General features: G+C 41.2%; 1 long non-coding RNA gene across 4 annotated transcripts in view; it reads left to right on the top strand.

Annotated features, from left to right (window-relative positions):
• Positions 1-3,158: 3,158 nt before the first annotated feature.
• LOC138739933 (uncharacterized) overlaps positions 3,159-15,035 on the top strand; it is an 86,455-nt gene continuing 74,578 nt past the window's right edge. For 3 of the 4 annotated variants that reach the window (XR_011342577.1, XR_011342579.1, XR_011342578.1), the window contains exons 1-2: positions 3,159-3,255; positions 5,032-5,138. This is a non-coding gene — a long non-coding RNA (uncharacterized lncRNA). Of the gene's footprint in view, positions 3,256-5,031; positions 5,139-7,744; positions 7,901-15,035 lie in introns of those variants that run through there. The other variant, XR_011342576.1, reaches the window with a different exon arrangement.

The following is a 15,035-nucleotide window of genomic DNA, read 5'->3' as shown; positions in this document are numbered from 1 at the left end:
AGACATCATTGTGTTAAAATGGGAATAAAATGGAGGCTGAACAGGATAAAAACATTGAAAAATAAATATATGTTATGAAGGGATTTTAATCCAACAGACTGAGTACAGTTTGGGCTGTTATACATTCTGAATAAAAATTAATAGATAAATTCAATACCTTGTTTCACTTGTGCATTAAGGAACTGTCCATTTTTTTGTACTTGTATGTATCATGAGATAACTTGTTATGTATTTTTCTTAAAACTTTGTATGCAAGTTTATATGTTAAACTAAAAAATATTAAAAAGTAAAGAAAATATGTAAGACTGCATTTTATACTTTAGATAATTATTAATGAATTTTGTTTAGTGTTATTTCACCGGTTTCCTATCAATTGGATGAGGAGCTTTGTTGTTTTTAAGACATACAACATGGCAACAGGCCTTCTCAGTCACAAGCCTGTGCTGGCCAATGATACCCAATTGACCTATAACTCTTGCATATTTTGAAGGGTGGGAGGAAACCGGAGCCCCCAGGGAAAACCTATGCAGACATGGGGAGAATGTGCAAACTCCTTACAGAGGGCACGGGATTCGCAGCTAAGTCCCAATCACTGGTACTGTAACAGTGTTATTCTGATATTAATATTCTGTCATCGGACTTTCTTCTTATATGTCCAGCTCAATTAATAAGCAATTCTTTCTGCAGTGTGGAGATGTTGGGAAGGTTTGTATGGAACAGAATGTCTGTGTCGAGAATATTTCATCTCTATGCTACTTACACGAATGTACTGACATGATAGTAAATTGGGAGTCTGTGAAAGGTATGTTTCACATTTGCATTCCTCTGAGGTGTAAATAAAAGCTTTTCAGCTTCATAAAACTAATTGTATACAGTTACTTAATTGTGTGACTACATGGAAGGCAAATTAGACATAATATTCAAATCTGCCATCCATTTCAACTGCTTGGCATTGGGAAAATATATTTTCATTAAAGCAATGTAACATGGAGAGTCACCTGGTTAAACATGAATCCTCTCACTGGACGGAGGTAATAGGTCAAACATTACTTCATTCTTTTCAATCAAAACCTGACCTGTTCACAAATTAAGCTTCCTTCAGATTGGTCATCATTTGATCTGAAGTGATGTTACTTGATACCCCAGACTAAACCACCTTTCAATTGGTCATCCGCCTCACCTGAAGTCACAACTTAATACCTGGGCCAGCCTTTAGCCCCAGAGGTATAAAATACTATACAGGCCTTCCTGTCTGTCTGGAGTATTGTAGATTGTGGATGGTCACATGTCCTCCCTGACTGAAATTTATTTGGAAGTTGCATCACCTGCCAATCAAGATTGGACTCTGACCACCCATTAATGCACACCTTGACATTGGCTCATTTAAATTTCTTAGGGTCATCAATGACATTGCTCCACACCAGGTCGCTACTGTGGATATCGCTGGAAAAGTCATGGGTAAGGCATGCACTACACTTAAACTGAGCTGTAGTACTGTGATAGATCAGTGCTTGGAGAGAGCCACACCCTTGTTGGTTCAGGGAACTGAGAGTGTATTTGAAAGTCCCTATGCATGAGCATGTAGAAGATAGGCAGTCACTGGTATCAGAGTCCTACCTGGGTCCGATGTGAATATCTATATAGTTGTTTAGTCATAGAGTAATTAAATACAATTTAAAATGCCCCCCCCCCCCCCCCCCGTTTGTCTCTGGTGTGTCACCTGTAATTGTTACAATTGTGTCCAGACTAATTTCTCTGTGAACCCATCAAACCTGATACTCTTCCCCACACATAAGAAATAGGAGCAGGAGTAGGTCATCCAGCCTGTCAAGCCTGATTCTCCATTCAATAGGATCATGGATGATCTGATCATTGACTCATTTCCACCTACCTGCCTTTTTACCATATCCCTTAACTGCTATTTTATTTCAAAATCTAACTGGGCAGAGAATTCCATAGATTCACTACTCTCTGGGAAAATATAGTTTTTCTTCATCTCTATCTTAAATCTACTCCCCTGTATCTTGAGGCTGTGTCCCCTAGTTCAGACAACACTATCAAGAGCCTGCCAAACATGTTTGGCCTGGAAGTCAGCCTGAAGAAAACTGAGGTCCTCCATCAGCCAGCTCCCTACCATGACTACCAGCCCCCCCACATCTCCATCAGGCACACAAAACTCAAAATGGTCAACCAGTTTACCTATCTCGGCTGCACCATTTCATCGGATGCAAGGATCGACAAAGAGATAGACAACAGACTCACCAAGGCAAATAGCGCCTTTGGAAGACTACACAAAAGAGTCTGGAAAAACAACCAACTGAAAAACCTCACAAAGATTAGCATATACAGAGCCGTTGTCATACCCACACTCCTGTTCAGCTCCGAATCATGGGTCCTCTACCGGCATCACCTACGGCTCCTAGAACGCTTCCACCAGCGTTGTCTCCGCTCCATACTCAACATTCATTGGAGCGACTTCATCACCAACATCGAAGTACTCAAGATGGCAGAGGCCGACAGCATCGAATCCACGCTGCTGAAGATCCAACTGCGCTGGGTAGTTCACATTTCCAGAATGGAGGACCATCGCCTTCCCAAGATCGTGTTATATGGCAAGCTCTCCACTGGCCACTAAGACAGAGGTGCACCAAAGAAGAGGTACAAGGACTGCCTAAAGAAATCTCTTGGTGCCTGCCACATTGACCACTGCCAGTGGGCTGATATCGCCTCAAACCGTGCATCTTGGCGCCTCACAGTTCGGCGGGCAGCAACCTCCTTTGAAGAAGACCGCAGAGCCCACCTCACTGACAAAAGACAAAGGAGGAAAAACCCAACACCCAACTCCAACCAACCAATTTTCCCTTGCAACCTCTGCAACCGTGTCTGCCTGTCCCGCATCGGACTTGTCGGCCACAAACGAGCCTGCAGCTGATGTGGACATTACCCCTCCATTAATCTTCGTCCGCGAAGCCAAGCCAAAGAAAGAAGAAGAAAAAAGAAGAATCAAGAGCCTGGTCTTAACTGTGATCTACAGGTAGTGCTGGAGAACTGCATGTTAGAGGTGGGGGCTTGTTTGTGGCAAGCTCCTAGGAGACCATTGTTTAACTTGTACATTCAAGTCTGTTGTTAGATTACTTCTTTAATATGTGTCATGCCTATGCAATGGAGGGGAGGGGGGCATGTACTGTTGTTCTAACTCTCAGCAGTTTTATATGCCTTCCCTCAGGGTTTATAATTTAGAAAACCTGCAGACAGGTGAGATGGGTTTGCGTGTTGCCATTCTGTTTCCAGTTTTGTGTTTTCTTGCTGAACGTATTGATACATATTACATGTCCAGGATTGTAACTTTTAGGCCTTTCATACCTTGATCCTAACCACCACAGACTATCTACCTCTGAATTTGATTTCCAAGACAAAGTACAGGTACACAATACTTTATCCGGATATCTAAAATCCTGACCTCACCTCACAGAGCCCACCTCACTGACAAAAGGCAAAGGAGGAAAAACCCAACACCCAACCCCAACCAACCAATTTTCCCTTGCAACCGCTGCAATCGTGTCTGCCTGTCCCGCATCGGACTGGTCAGCCACAAACGAGCCTGCAGCTGACGTGGACTTTTTTACCCCCTCCATAAATCTTCGTCCGCGAAGCCAAGCCAAAGAAAATCCTGAAAGCTCCAGAAATCAAGCAAGTGGGAAGAGAAACGGCAGTGCGAGTCGGGCGGGTAAGAGACCGGCAGCGAGTGTTGGGCAGGAGTGGGGGGAGACCGGCAGCGTGAGTCAGGCAGGTGGGGGGGGGGAACATTGGCAGCGCGAGTCAGACGGGTGAGGGGGTGGGCGGAAATGGCAGCGCGACTGGAAGGGGGTGGGGGTGGATACAGCAGCTCAATTCAGGTGGGCTTAAACCTGGCTTTCCGAAATCCGGAAAAATCCAAAATTCAGAACACATTGTCCCCCAAGGGTCTGGATAAAGGATTGTGTACCTGTATTATAATCTCTGATAATCTTCTTCAGATGCAAAATAATTCCTGAAGCTTCACATTAGGAATAGAAACATTGTGGTCAATGTGCTCAAACATCATTATATGGGATGCTGGTGTTTTAATCTTCCAATGGCAGAAAATCATTTTACTCTGTAAATAATATACTTCTGCACAAGAATGGAAGTAAATGTTAAAAAATCAATTTGATAAATGACAATAATGATCAAAAATTGTTAATTACTTATGGAGTATGCATATTCTCTGGACAAGATAGTTTTCATTCATTTTTTTAAACCTGTAATGAACTCTTCTGTAAACAATAATTGTTATGAATTTGAAATCGTGTCCTGATACATATTTGAATGGGCACAGAAGGCACAAATGCTGTTCATAATTTTTTTTTTGTTTCACCCAGTGGAAGAAAATATTTTGAATGCAGATGCAAATGTACAACTGAGTAAAGAATTTAGAAATCTTTGAGTTTACATGGCATTAAATTGACTTTGTACCTTGAATAAGAAATGAGGATCATACTTAGCAATTCTTAGCTAAGCTACTGATTTGAAATTCTAAATGGTGCAAAGAAATGGAGAACAAAGACTGAGACATTTTTTAAGTGAAATTAATCTACAATGCTGTGTTTCCATTAATGGAACAATTATGTTAGATTGTCAAGCAGTCATGTGGTGATTAATGGGCCCTTAATTCTAAGGAGATCACATGACAACATGTATTTATGTGACTGGGTTAAAATTGCAGCACTTAATAAAAGAGTCAATAAGCTACAATGTCCTTGCCGATGACTGTTGCAGGAGCAATGAAAAAAAGAGAGCTTGATTTTATTTGTTGTTGATTGATTATCACATGGAAAACAATTTAAATTATTTCAGTTTCATAGAGAGGAATACAAAAGCTTCTGCACCTGATATCAAGACATTTGTCAGTTTGTATCTTTGGTTTCTGTTGATTGGATCTGCTTTTTAAAAAAAAAAACTAATTTGAAGCCTATGCATTATGCACAAATAGTAAATGCTCATGTTTTTCAGATGCAGTAATGTGTGCGAGTTTGCACCATATGATCTGTGGGGAAAAAATGTTCACACACAGAAAAGATGTGAAAAAACGGGAAGAAATAATTCCTAGATAACAATAGGTACAGTTATTGCTGTAAATTCTTTTTACATATGAAGGCTTCATCTAACCAGAAGCTTAAATTTGAAGGATCTTGTTTTGGTAATTGTTGTCAGTCTACCTTGAGTCTATCTATCTTTGTCTCTGCTCTGTTTCTGAATATTCATCTCAATTGAACTTTGTCAGAATCCGGGGGACTCTGTCAAAAAAAAAAACAACACGAGGAGCTAAATAATTTTTAAAATGGTCAAGTTCCAATGATGCAAATATTTATTTTCCAATCACTAGTTCTTTCCAGCCCAGTTCTTTGAAAGATATCAGAGACTAGGCTGGTTTTAAATTCATTGGAAGTTATTAATGAATTGATTTTGTTGCTCTGCCCTTGATGGTTTTCTTTTAAATATTTCAAATTTAGAGTTTACCGCGTAGTAACAGGCCTTTCTGCCCATGAGCCCGCTTCTCCAAAATACACCCATATAACCTGTACATGTTTGGATCGTGGGAGGAAACCAGATTACCCAAAAAAATACCTATGTGGACACGAAGAGAACATGCAAGCTCCTTACAGACAACGCTAGATTTTTATTTGGCTGTTGTGTTTTTTCTTTACTTTTTCTACTTCTTTTTAACATTCTTGTGGTAAATGCCAAGAAATACAAATATTTTCAACAAGAAGGAGAAATAGCAAATGAGAGAAGAAAATTGGATTAGCTGTGTTGTGCCCAGGCACCAGTAACCTCACAATCACAGATAAACAATGGTGCCTCTTGGTATTATCTGGCAGATGATCAGTTCATTGTGACATCTGGATCATTGACATACATGTGAAAGCCTGTTTCATTGTTGGATAGTTCTCTTTATCAAGTGAAATAATTCCTCAAAGAGTCATTACTTAAGCATGAGGATTCTGTAAAGTAACGACTCTTCATAATAAATCACATTTTGTGAGCAAATGCTAACAGTTGATCAGAACCATCAGTTGAGAGTATGGTCTAGGTTTTTTTCTCACACATGGTGCATTTTGAAGATTTCTGTATTCAAATCTTGGTGTTAAATTGACAGATAGCTCTTTGCTAGTGATTTCCTAGCAGTGTTCTGATGCTAGACTCCTCATAGAGTCTGGCAGTTGTGTACTCTTAAGCTTTTCGGACAATATTCAAATCAGGGAAAATGGGGATCAGATGAGAAAATGAAATCTACCGTGAGCTTCTATGCCATATTGAGGGAATATTGCACATCAGTGCCACTGTTTGCTGAATAAAATGTGAAACTGCAACCCAGTCTGCTCTCTCCAGTGGAAGTTCAACAAAGTGTTGGTGGGAGAATCCATTATCTATTGAGAGAAATAGCATTTCTGGTCATTATGATAAGGATCATAAGTTTATTGCCATACACATTGTACAATGTACATGTGCCCTGAAATTTTTATTTGCTGCTGCCAAATAGGTACTTGTAAAGAAAAACTATTACCATAAATTAATTTAATTAAATTGAAAGAGACAATATATCAGAAAATAGTTAATAAATATCCACACTCATACTAGTGCAAGCAGAGTGACTTGTAATAATGAAGACAGTGTATCAAGAGAAGGTTCAAGAGACAAGCATTAGTTAGAAAGAAGCTGATCTTGAACAAATAAATGGTGGTATTTGTGCTTTTGTACTTTGGTAGCAGCAAAAAGAGGTTGTGACCAGGGTGATGAAGGTCCTTTATGATGTTGGTTGAGTGGTGATGTGTAATTACACCACTAAGTCACCAGGGGTCATCCCGGTGACCTTGTATATAAAGCAGTCCAGAGCTGCAGTCTAGCCTTCCAGGTTTGTCTTGCAGAGAGACAAGACCTCTTAGTGTACATATTAGTTTATTAAAGCTGTCTTATACTCGCCCTGCTGGTGTGGTTATTGTCAGTACAGGTTGTATTATGCCTTAAGAAAATAAAGGGGTTAGTGCCAAAAAGTGATGCTGAAGTAATAGAATTCATCTATTGAGGACATGATGCAGATAGCCTACAACTGATGCTATTTCTTGTGTTGCCTTCTGTAGAACCAGTTGGCTGCTTTGTCCTTCATTGCAATAAGGAAAGTATTTCACAAATATATTACAATTTTAAAAATCTTATATTTATAAATGCAACATGGTAACAGTCCTTTCCAGTGCACAGCCCTGCACCACCCAATTACACCCGTGTGACCAATCAACCGACTAACCCCGTGTGCCTTTGGAATGATGGGAGGAAGCCAGAGAACCCAGAGGAAGTCCATGAAGACATGAGAATAATGTACAAACTCTTTATTGACAGTGTCGAATTTTAACCTGGATCACTGGCACTGGAACAATGGTGTGGTAACTCCTATCCTAAATATACCGCCCAGTTAATTGGAAATAAACTGTCCATTTAATGAGATATAAAACGTTTCGGCACAAATTGAGGTCATGAGTGATAACATATTGCTTTTCTTTTTACGTTATGCAGTCAGGGTTTTTTTGTGATTAGGTTTGCATAATTTTCAGGTGTGAAATGAAACAGTAGGCACTGCATGGTTATGCAAAATCTTTGAAGACACCTTTGTGTGCAGCATGCTTGACAAATCTCTTACGTGAGGTTTTATTTGTTTATCTGGTTGCAGAAGCATCGTTGTGGAAGATAAAATAAATTATTTCGACCATCCATACATTACCTGGTTTTACTTGAACCGTTGCATTGTCCTTGGAGAATATTTGAAGGAAGACAGGGAGCATGTTTGGAATGCTGATTATTTTTACTGAAATGATTAAAGCAAATATGGAATATTTTACTGTGATCTTATTAGATGATATAGGTAATATCCACAGTCTCCTGTGTGTCTTCAGATGATGTATGGTTTGATTTTCTTGTCATTTTTTTAATCATTCAACTTCATTCTGTAACTTTGAAAATGGTATGGAATTTATCTGCATCCTTTGTTGGAGGTCACTTTGTCTCTGAGCTGTATCAAGGGAAAACAGAAGCTCTCTAAATTATAGTCAATGAGGAAACATGAGGTATTTTATGAATAGCCAGTGAGGGCATCAGGGTTGCAAATCCTGCTGGAGAAGTCAGCCAGATTGGACAGTCAGAAATTCATAGCTTTGTGGACACACCTTGCGCTCACTTTAATTGCTTTTTAAAATAATTGTAGTGCTCACATTAGGAGGAAAACTTTAGCTATTTTTTTCCATATCAGAATGACCGTGCTTTACCTGTTACTTGGAGTGGCACAGTTAGTGTAGTAGTTAACCTAATGTTATTACAGTATCTGTGCCCCAGGTACAAATCCACTGCTGTGTGTAGGAAGTTTTAACGTTCTTCACCATGTCTACCTCAGTTTCCTCTGGGTGCTCCAGCTTCCTCCCACGTTCCAAAGATGTATGTACATTAATATGAGTGTATTTGTGTGGCATGGGGCATGGGCATATGGGCTGGAAGGTGACAGAAGTATGTGTAAGCAAACATTTTGGGTCCACTGATCATATGTCATTATTCTGAAGTTTATTATGGATAAAGATAGGTCTGGTTCTTGAGTTTAAATTCTAAATTGGAAAAAAAGTCAATTTTGTGGAAATGATAAAGGATCTAGGAAGAGTGGACTGGGCTGTTGTTTTCTGGCAAAGATGTGTTCAGTAAGTGGAAGGCCTTCCAAGGTGAAATTTTGAGAGTGCAAAACTTGCATGTTCCTTTCAGGATTACAGGCAAGGTTAACAGGCATAGGGAACCTTGGTTTTCAAGGAATATTAGTGATTTGGTAAAGAGCAAGAGTGAGATGTATAGCAGGTATATGTGCAACAGATTTTATATATATGTTTTGGAGAGATAAATTGGGGCAGTTTTTTTAGTGTAGGTCACATACAAACAATTCAAAACAGATCTCATTTAAAATACAAGAGCTCTGCTAAAACAAGACATTCCGGTGTCACGAGCCTTTGCAGAAGCTTTGGAGAATTACCAAGAGACTTCACTAATAGATTGTTGTTTTGAAAAGCAACAGATGAAAGAACTCGAAGGAGTAGATTTGGAGCTGTAGGCTGTCTGGGAGTGTTGCTTGCTGTTCTCAGAGGGTCATGTTTTTTTTGCATGCAGAAAGGGAGTCAAACACACTTTTCTCAGAGAGAGAGAGAGAGAGAGAGAGAGAGAGAGAGAGAGATCAGTTCTGCAGTTTTACAGTCAGTAGCAACAGCTGGGACAGGAACAGGACAAGCTGGAAAGCTTGTGGAAAACCACATTTAGAAAACAGGTTGTGAGTGCTTAGTTCAGCCTGGTCAAAGCCCTTGTGGTTCATACAAGAGGAGAGAACTTGCTGCCTAATGTTTCACTTAAAATAAGAGAAACAAAAAGGAACTCTGTGGTGACCTGAAAGAAAGAGGTTATCATCTAGAATGGGGCAAGTTTCTTCAGCAAGACACTGAAGTGACTGATTAAAAGGAATCAGTTGTGGGTGTCCAGCGAACACCAAATCTCTCTCTGAAAAACAACAAGAACCTATTTGAGGAGTAACCAAAGCCTGGTGAACTTGATAAATGTTAAATTCTGTGCACATTATAAGAATTGCCTGCAACCAATAAACTTGGAGGAATGCAAAGTGAAATTGGACTTACACACACATTACATACATGTGCGCTTAGAATTAGAAAGCAGTTAATTTAGGTTAGTTAAGTTAATAGTGATAAGTTAAAGTATGATTCTGTTTTCATGTTTATAGATAGTTAAAAGCAATATTTGTTAAAGTAACAATTTGTCTTGGTGAATATCTGTTGCTGCTGGGTTTTGGGGTCCTCTGGGCTCATAACATAGGCAACAAAGAACAATGAAGTACAGGAAGAGTATAGAAAATGTAAAATACTTCTTAAGAAGGAAAACAGGAAGGCAAAAAGAAGACATGAGGTTGCTTTGGCAAATATAGGTAGCCCTCAACTTCTGACCTATGCCCACCTGTACATATGACCAATTTAAAAAAAAAATCTTTATTAAAACTACTGTACAAGTATATATTTTATATTAAAAGTACTGTATACAGTGGTCCCTGCTCCCAGCGGCAACCCAAGATCCCCTCTTCCAGTGGTAGGCCAAGGTCCCCGTTCTCCGTGGGAGCACAAGGTCCCCTTTCCTGTAGGCCACCCAAGGTCCCCGTTCCCATTCCCCAACGTCATTCCGACTCCCCATTCCCTGTCATCAGCCTGAGGTCTCCATTCCCCGCAGCAGCCCGTGGTCCTGGTTCCCTGACTTACGATCAAACCCGAGTTACAACCAATCCTTCTGTCCCTATTATGGTCATAATTTGGAGACAACCTGTAATGTGAAGGTAAACCCAAAGGTTTTCTACAAGTATCTTAAGAGTAAAATGGACAAAATTGATCCCCTAGAAGATCAAACTGGTCATCTATGTGTGGAGCCTAATAAGATGGGGGAGATATTAAGCAGTTTATTTTCATCGGTATTTACTCAGGTACTGACATTGTGTATAAGGAAGGAAGGAAAACAAGCAGTAGTGTCATGAAACATATAGAGGTTAAAAAGGAGGAGGTGCTTGCAGCCTTATGTGAATAAAGGTAGATAAATCCCTTGGGCCTAATAGGATATTCCCTCAGACCTTGTGGGTGACTGCTGTAGAAATTACAGGGGCCATGGCCGAAATATTTAAAATGTTCTTAGCCACAGGTGAGGTGCCGGAGGATTGGAGAGTAGCTCATGTTGTTCCTTTGTTTGAAAAAGGCTCCAAAAATAAACCAGGAAATTACAGGCTGGTGAGCCTGATGTCAGCTGATTAAGAAAAGTCAGAATGGCTTTTTGTGTAGTAGGTCTTGTTTAATGAATCTTATTGATTTTTTTGAGGATACCAAGAAAGATGATGGAGGAAAGGCGGTGGATGTTGTCTACATGGACTTTAGTAAGCCCTTTGACAAGGTCCCACATGAAAGGTGAGTTCAGAAGGTTCAGACACTAGGTATCCATGGAGAGATTGTAAACTGGATTTGAAATTGGCTGAATGGGTGAAGACAAAAAGTGGTAGTGGATGATTGTTTCTGAGACTGGGGGCTTGTGATTAGTGATGTGTGCCTCAGGAATCAAAATTGGGATCATTGTTGCTTGTTGTCTATATCAAAGATCTGGATGATAACATGGTAAACTGGATCACCAAGTTTTCTGTTGACACTAAGATTGGAGATGTCATTGACAGTGAGGAAGGCTTTCAAAGCTGGCAGAGGGATCTGGACTCTTTGTTATTGCACCAAATAAGCAGACAACGTAAGTAGTAACCATAGTCAATGCTTTACTGTTAAACTCAAATAACACTATGTACAATGGGAGCTTTGTGTAATGGTGTCTGGTATCAGTCAAACTCCACTTTCAATTGCTGCACCTTGTAGGGACTCGTGCATGCGCAGTAGCACTGTGGCGGCAACACCTTTGCAGTGTGTGCAGAGCAGCCAATGGGAGTGGATGTCTATATCCCCTTTTTTCAGTAACACCCACATACCACAATCCATTTTGGTGCTGTACATCACAATAGTTACTGTTCAGCAATGAACAGCCAGTCCAGATTAGTCCTGATATTTTGGGTTGAGCTTACAAATATGCCCAGCGTGTGCTACGTAGTGGCACAATTTCTTGTAGGTCCTTTAGCTGGGGCTCCAGGAACCTCCTAGCCACTGGCAGGATCCTCCATGTCTACCTGGACATGGGTCTTTGAGCTGGAGAGCACACTTGGCATTGCAAGGAATATTCCTTTGGTACAGCAGGTTGAGGTACACGTGTCTTCTCCCTGTGAGACTTCTCCATCAGCTGCTTTGTGCTCCTCACGGCTCTTTCAGTCAACCCGTTTGACTGCGGGTACTCCGGGCTGCTAGTGATGTGGTTGAAATCCCATGTTTGAATTTCTCACTGGTAAACTGTGTGCCATTGTTTGATAGTAGAGTGTGGGGTGCCACTTTGGCCAAAAAGTGCCTCTTCAAATTAGCAATGACTGCTGAGGAGGTGATGTCAGGGTGAAAATCTATCTCAAACCAACCAGAGTATGAATCAGTAAGTACCAAGTACTGCTGATTGTGCCATTCTATGATGTCTATTGCCATGGTTGACCAGGGGAGGTCCAGCACTGGATGGAGCTGCAGCAGCTCTTTCTGCTGGTGTGGCCTGGTGCTGTTGCAAACTGAGCAAGCTCGTACCTCCTCGCCTATGTCTTTGGTCATCCCTGGCCAAAAAAAAAACTATGTCGCTAGCCCTGTGTTTGGTTGCTTCTGCACCTGGGTACCCTCTGTGCAGGATGCTGACATCGATGTTTTGCAGTTAACTCAGAATGACTGCTCTCAGGCCCTTCATTATGAATCCATCATCAATGAGTAATTTGTCCCAGAATGAGAAATAGGGTTGCACTTCAGGTGGTGGCTGCACTGCTTGTCTGGCCAGCAGTCCTTGATAAAAGTGGCTAGGGTCCTCAAAGTTGCATTTCAGCCATGTGCTGTCTCAGTTCCTCGAACCGAGAGGAGAAGATGTGCATTACTGTCATTATATTAAAAGTGTCCTAGTCCTCAGCTTGCTCGATCGTCCATTTTCTGGGAGCACAGGATAGTGTGTCAGCTAAATGCATTTCTTTTCCGCACTTGTAAAGGAAAGTCAGGTTGTATTTCTGAAGCCTGAGCATTATTCTCTGTCATCGTGCATGGACCACATGAATTGACTTCTTCAGAATTGCACTTCCAGGGGTTGAGCTTAAGGTTTACCATTTGGGCTCTGTCGAGTACCTTTTTTTAAATTTGCATTGTGTTCTTCCAAACCCTTGCCACCTATGAGTATGTCATCAACAATAATAGTGGTAAGATCACTGGAGTTTGGGATGAACTATTTCAGGTAGTTGACCATGCCTAGGAAACTTTGTAATTTTGCATTGTCTGTTGAAATTGGCATTTTACTGATGGTTCTCGTCTTTGAAGGGTCCACCTTCAGGCCTTCTCCTGTGAAAACATGGCCTACATTACCGACCTGGTTCAACCGAAACATGCACTTCCGGGGGTTGAGCTTAAGGTTTACCATCTATGCTCTGAGTACTTTTTTTTTTAAATTTGCATCGTGATCTTCCAATTCCTTGCCACCCACGAGTATGTCATCAACAATAATGGCACAGGGGTACCCCAGAACGATTTGCTCCACTGACCTTTGAAATACTCCATTGACTGAATTGATTCCAAATACATTCACAGGAATCTGTATCGGCCGAAACACGTTCTGAATGTGATCAATAGTGATGACTTGTAGTCAAGTTTGATTTGCCAGAAGGAATTCTTTGCATCCAAGACCGATAAAACAGTTGTGCCGGCCATCTGCACGGCAACTTCCTCCACAGTACGCATTGGATGTTGTGGTCATTTTAAAGCTGCATTAAGGTCTCTCAAGTCAATACAAATCCAGATCTCTTGTCTGTCTTTTTTTTTTAGCAGCCACCATGGAGCTCACCCACTCGGTGGGCTCTGAGACTGGGGTAATCAGGTCTTGCATCCTGTTCAGCTCAGCTTTAAAACTGTCCTTCTTTGCTATCCATATAAAAAAAGGTCACTGTGCTCAAAAGATTCTGTGTGTTAGATCACCTTCGGCCATGCTTATCTGGTGTATCTCTCTGCTAAATGAAACAAGTCCTATGTCCATGCTTACGCTCAGGCCAGCAGAGTCAGGACGTCTTTTTGAGCTATGAAAATGTTAGTATGTGCAGCGGTCTTTGTATGTAACACAACAGTTGCACTGTGCCTTCGGTTCTGATACTGCTGCCGCCATATGCCACTAGGCTTGTGGACTTGGTGCTTGGTATGATCTGTTCTAATGTTCTTTGTGACATGATGTTGCATTTGGCTCCAGTGTCAAATTTCATGTCTGCTGCTTTACCATTAAACTTCATTATTACAAATGCTTCCTTGTTCCTCCTGATTCTTGTTGGATCTCCTGCCACCTGCCGAGTCAATCCATCAACTTAATACTCGCCATCCGAGTTGGTTTGTACTTGCTTAGGTTCCAACTAGTTAATCATCTTTCTGTACCAGTGTCTCAGGGTGAGTTTTGCCTGGCTCTGGAGCATCTGCTAAAATGATTCCATTTTCGGCATGCTCCGCATTGTTGGCCAAATGCCGAGCTCATCTCTCGTCTTGCCACCTGGTTGATGCTGCAGTTTCCTCACTCCATCCAAGGTGATGGTGTAGTAGGGCTTAGTTGGATTCTTCTTCTTCTGGCTTCCAGCCTCGGTCTATTTGCACATCCTGCCTGGACTGCGACTACACTCGTCCCTTGCTGCTGTGGAGGGGTTAGATTTCTGCTGTTCTTCTTCACAGTCTCGTAGGCCAGATACATGGAGGTGGCCTTTGCGAGCATTAATTCAATGTCACGCAACAGTGCCTTTCTCATACCTTCATTGCAGATACCGCAGACAATCCTGTCTTTAATCAACTCTTTACAAAAATCACAAGTCTTTGCCCTGAAATTTAGGTCGCTGGTGTATGAGTAAATCAACTCACCAGGTCTCTGGTTTCTGGCATTAAATCTGTGCTTTTCCATTGTTAAGTTCTTTTGTGGATTGCACATTTCTCAAAATTTTCTTTTTAAAAGCTCAAGATCCTCCTTTGACTCAGTCGGGCACGTCACTTGCCTATATGAATGACCTTTCCCTTTCGTTGGCCTTAGGGCCCACCAAATTCAGTAAAATGTATGCTCTGACTCGGGCAGACATCACTATGAGCTGAAGCAATGAAAATGTCATATTGTCGTTTGAATACATGCCAATTTTCGGCCACATTGCCCTCAAACACGAGTGGCCAGGCCTTCTAAATCTGTCTGCCATTATGGCACAGCCACAAATGTGTTGCAAACGTGGTGTTGGTTACTCATTTTTCACTTGAAGACTTCAGGCATGAGATGCATTCTAT

The sequence above is a fragment of the Narcine bancroftii genome, chromosome 7 (assembly GCF_036971445.1).
Source record: "Narcine bancroftii isolate sNarBan1 chromosome 7, sNarBan1.hap1, whole genome shotgun sequence".
Classification (NCBI taxonomy): domain Eukaryota; kingdom Metazoa; phylum Chordata; class Chondrichthyes; order Torpediniformes; family Narcinidae; genus Narcine; species Narcine bancroftii.
The sequence above is the reverse complement of the archived record's forward strand: the minus strand, read 5'-3'. Positions and strand labels throughout refer to the sequence as shown.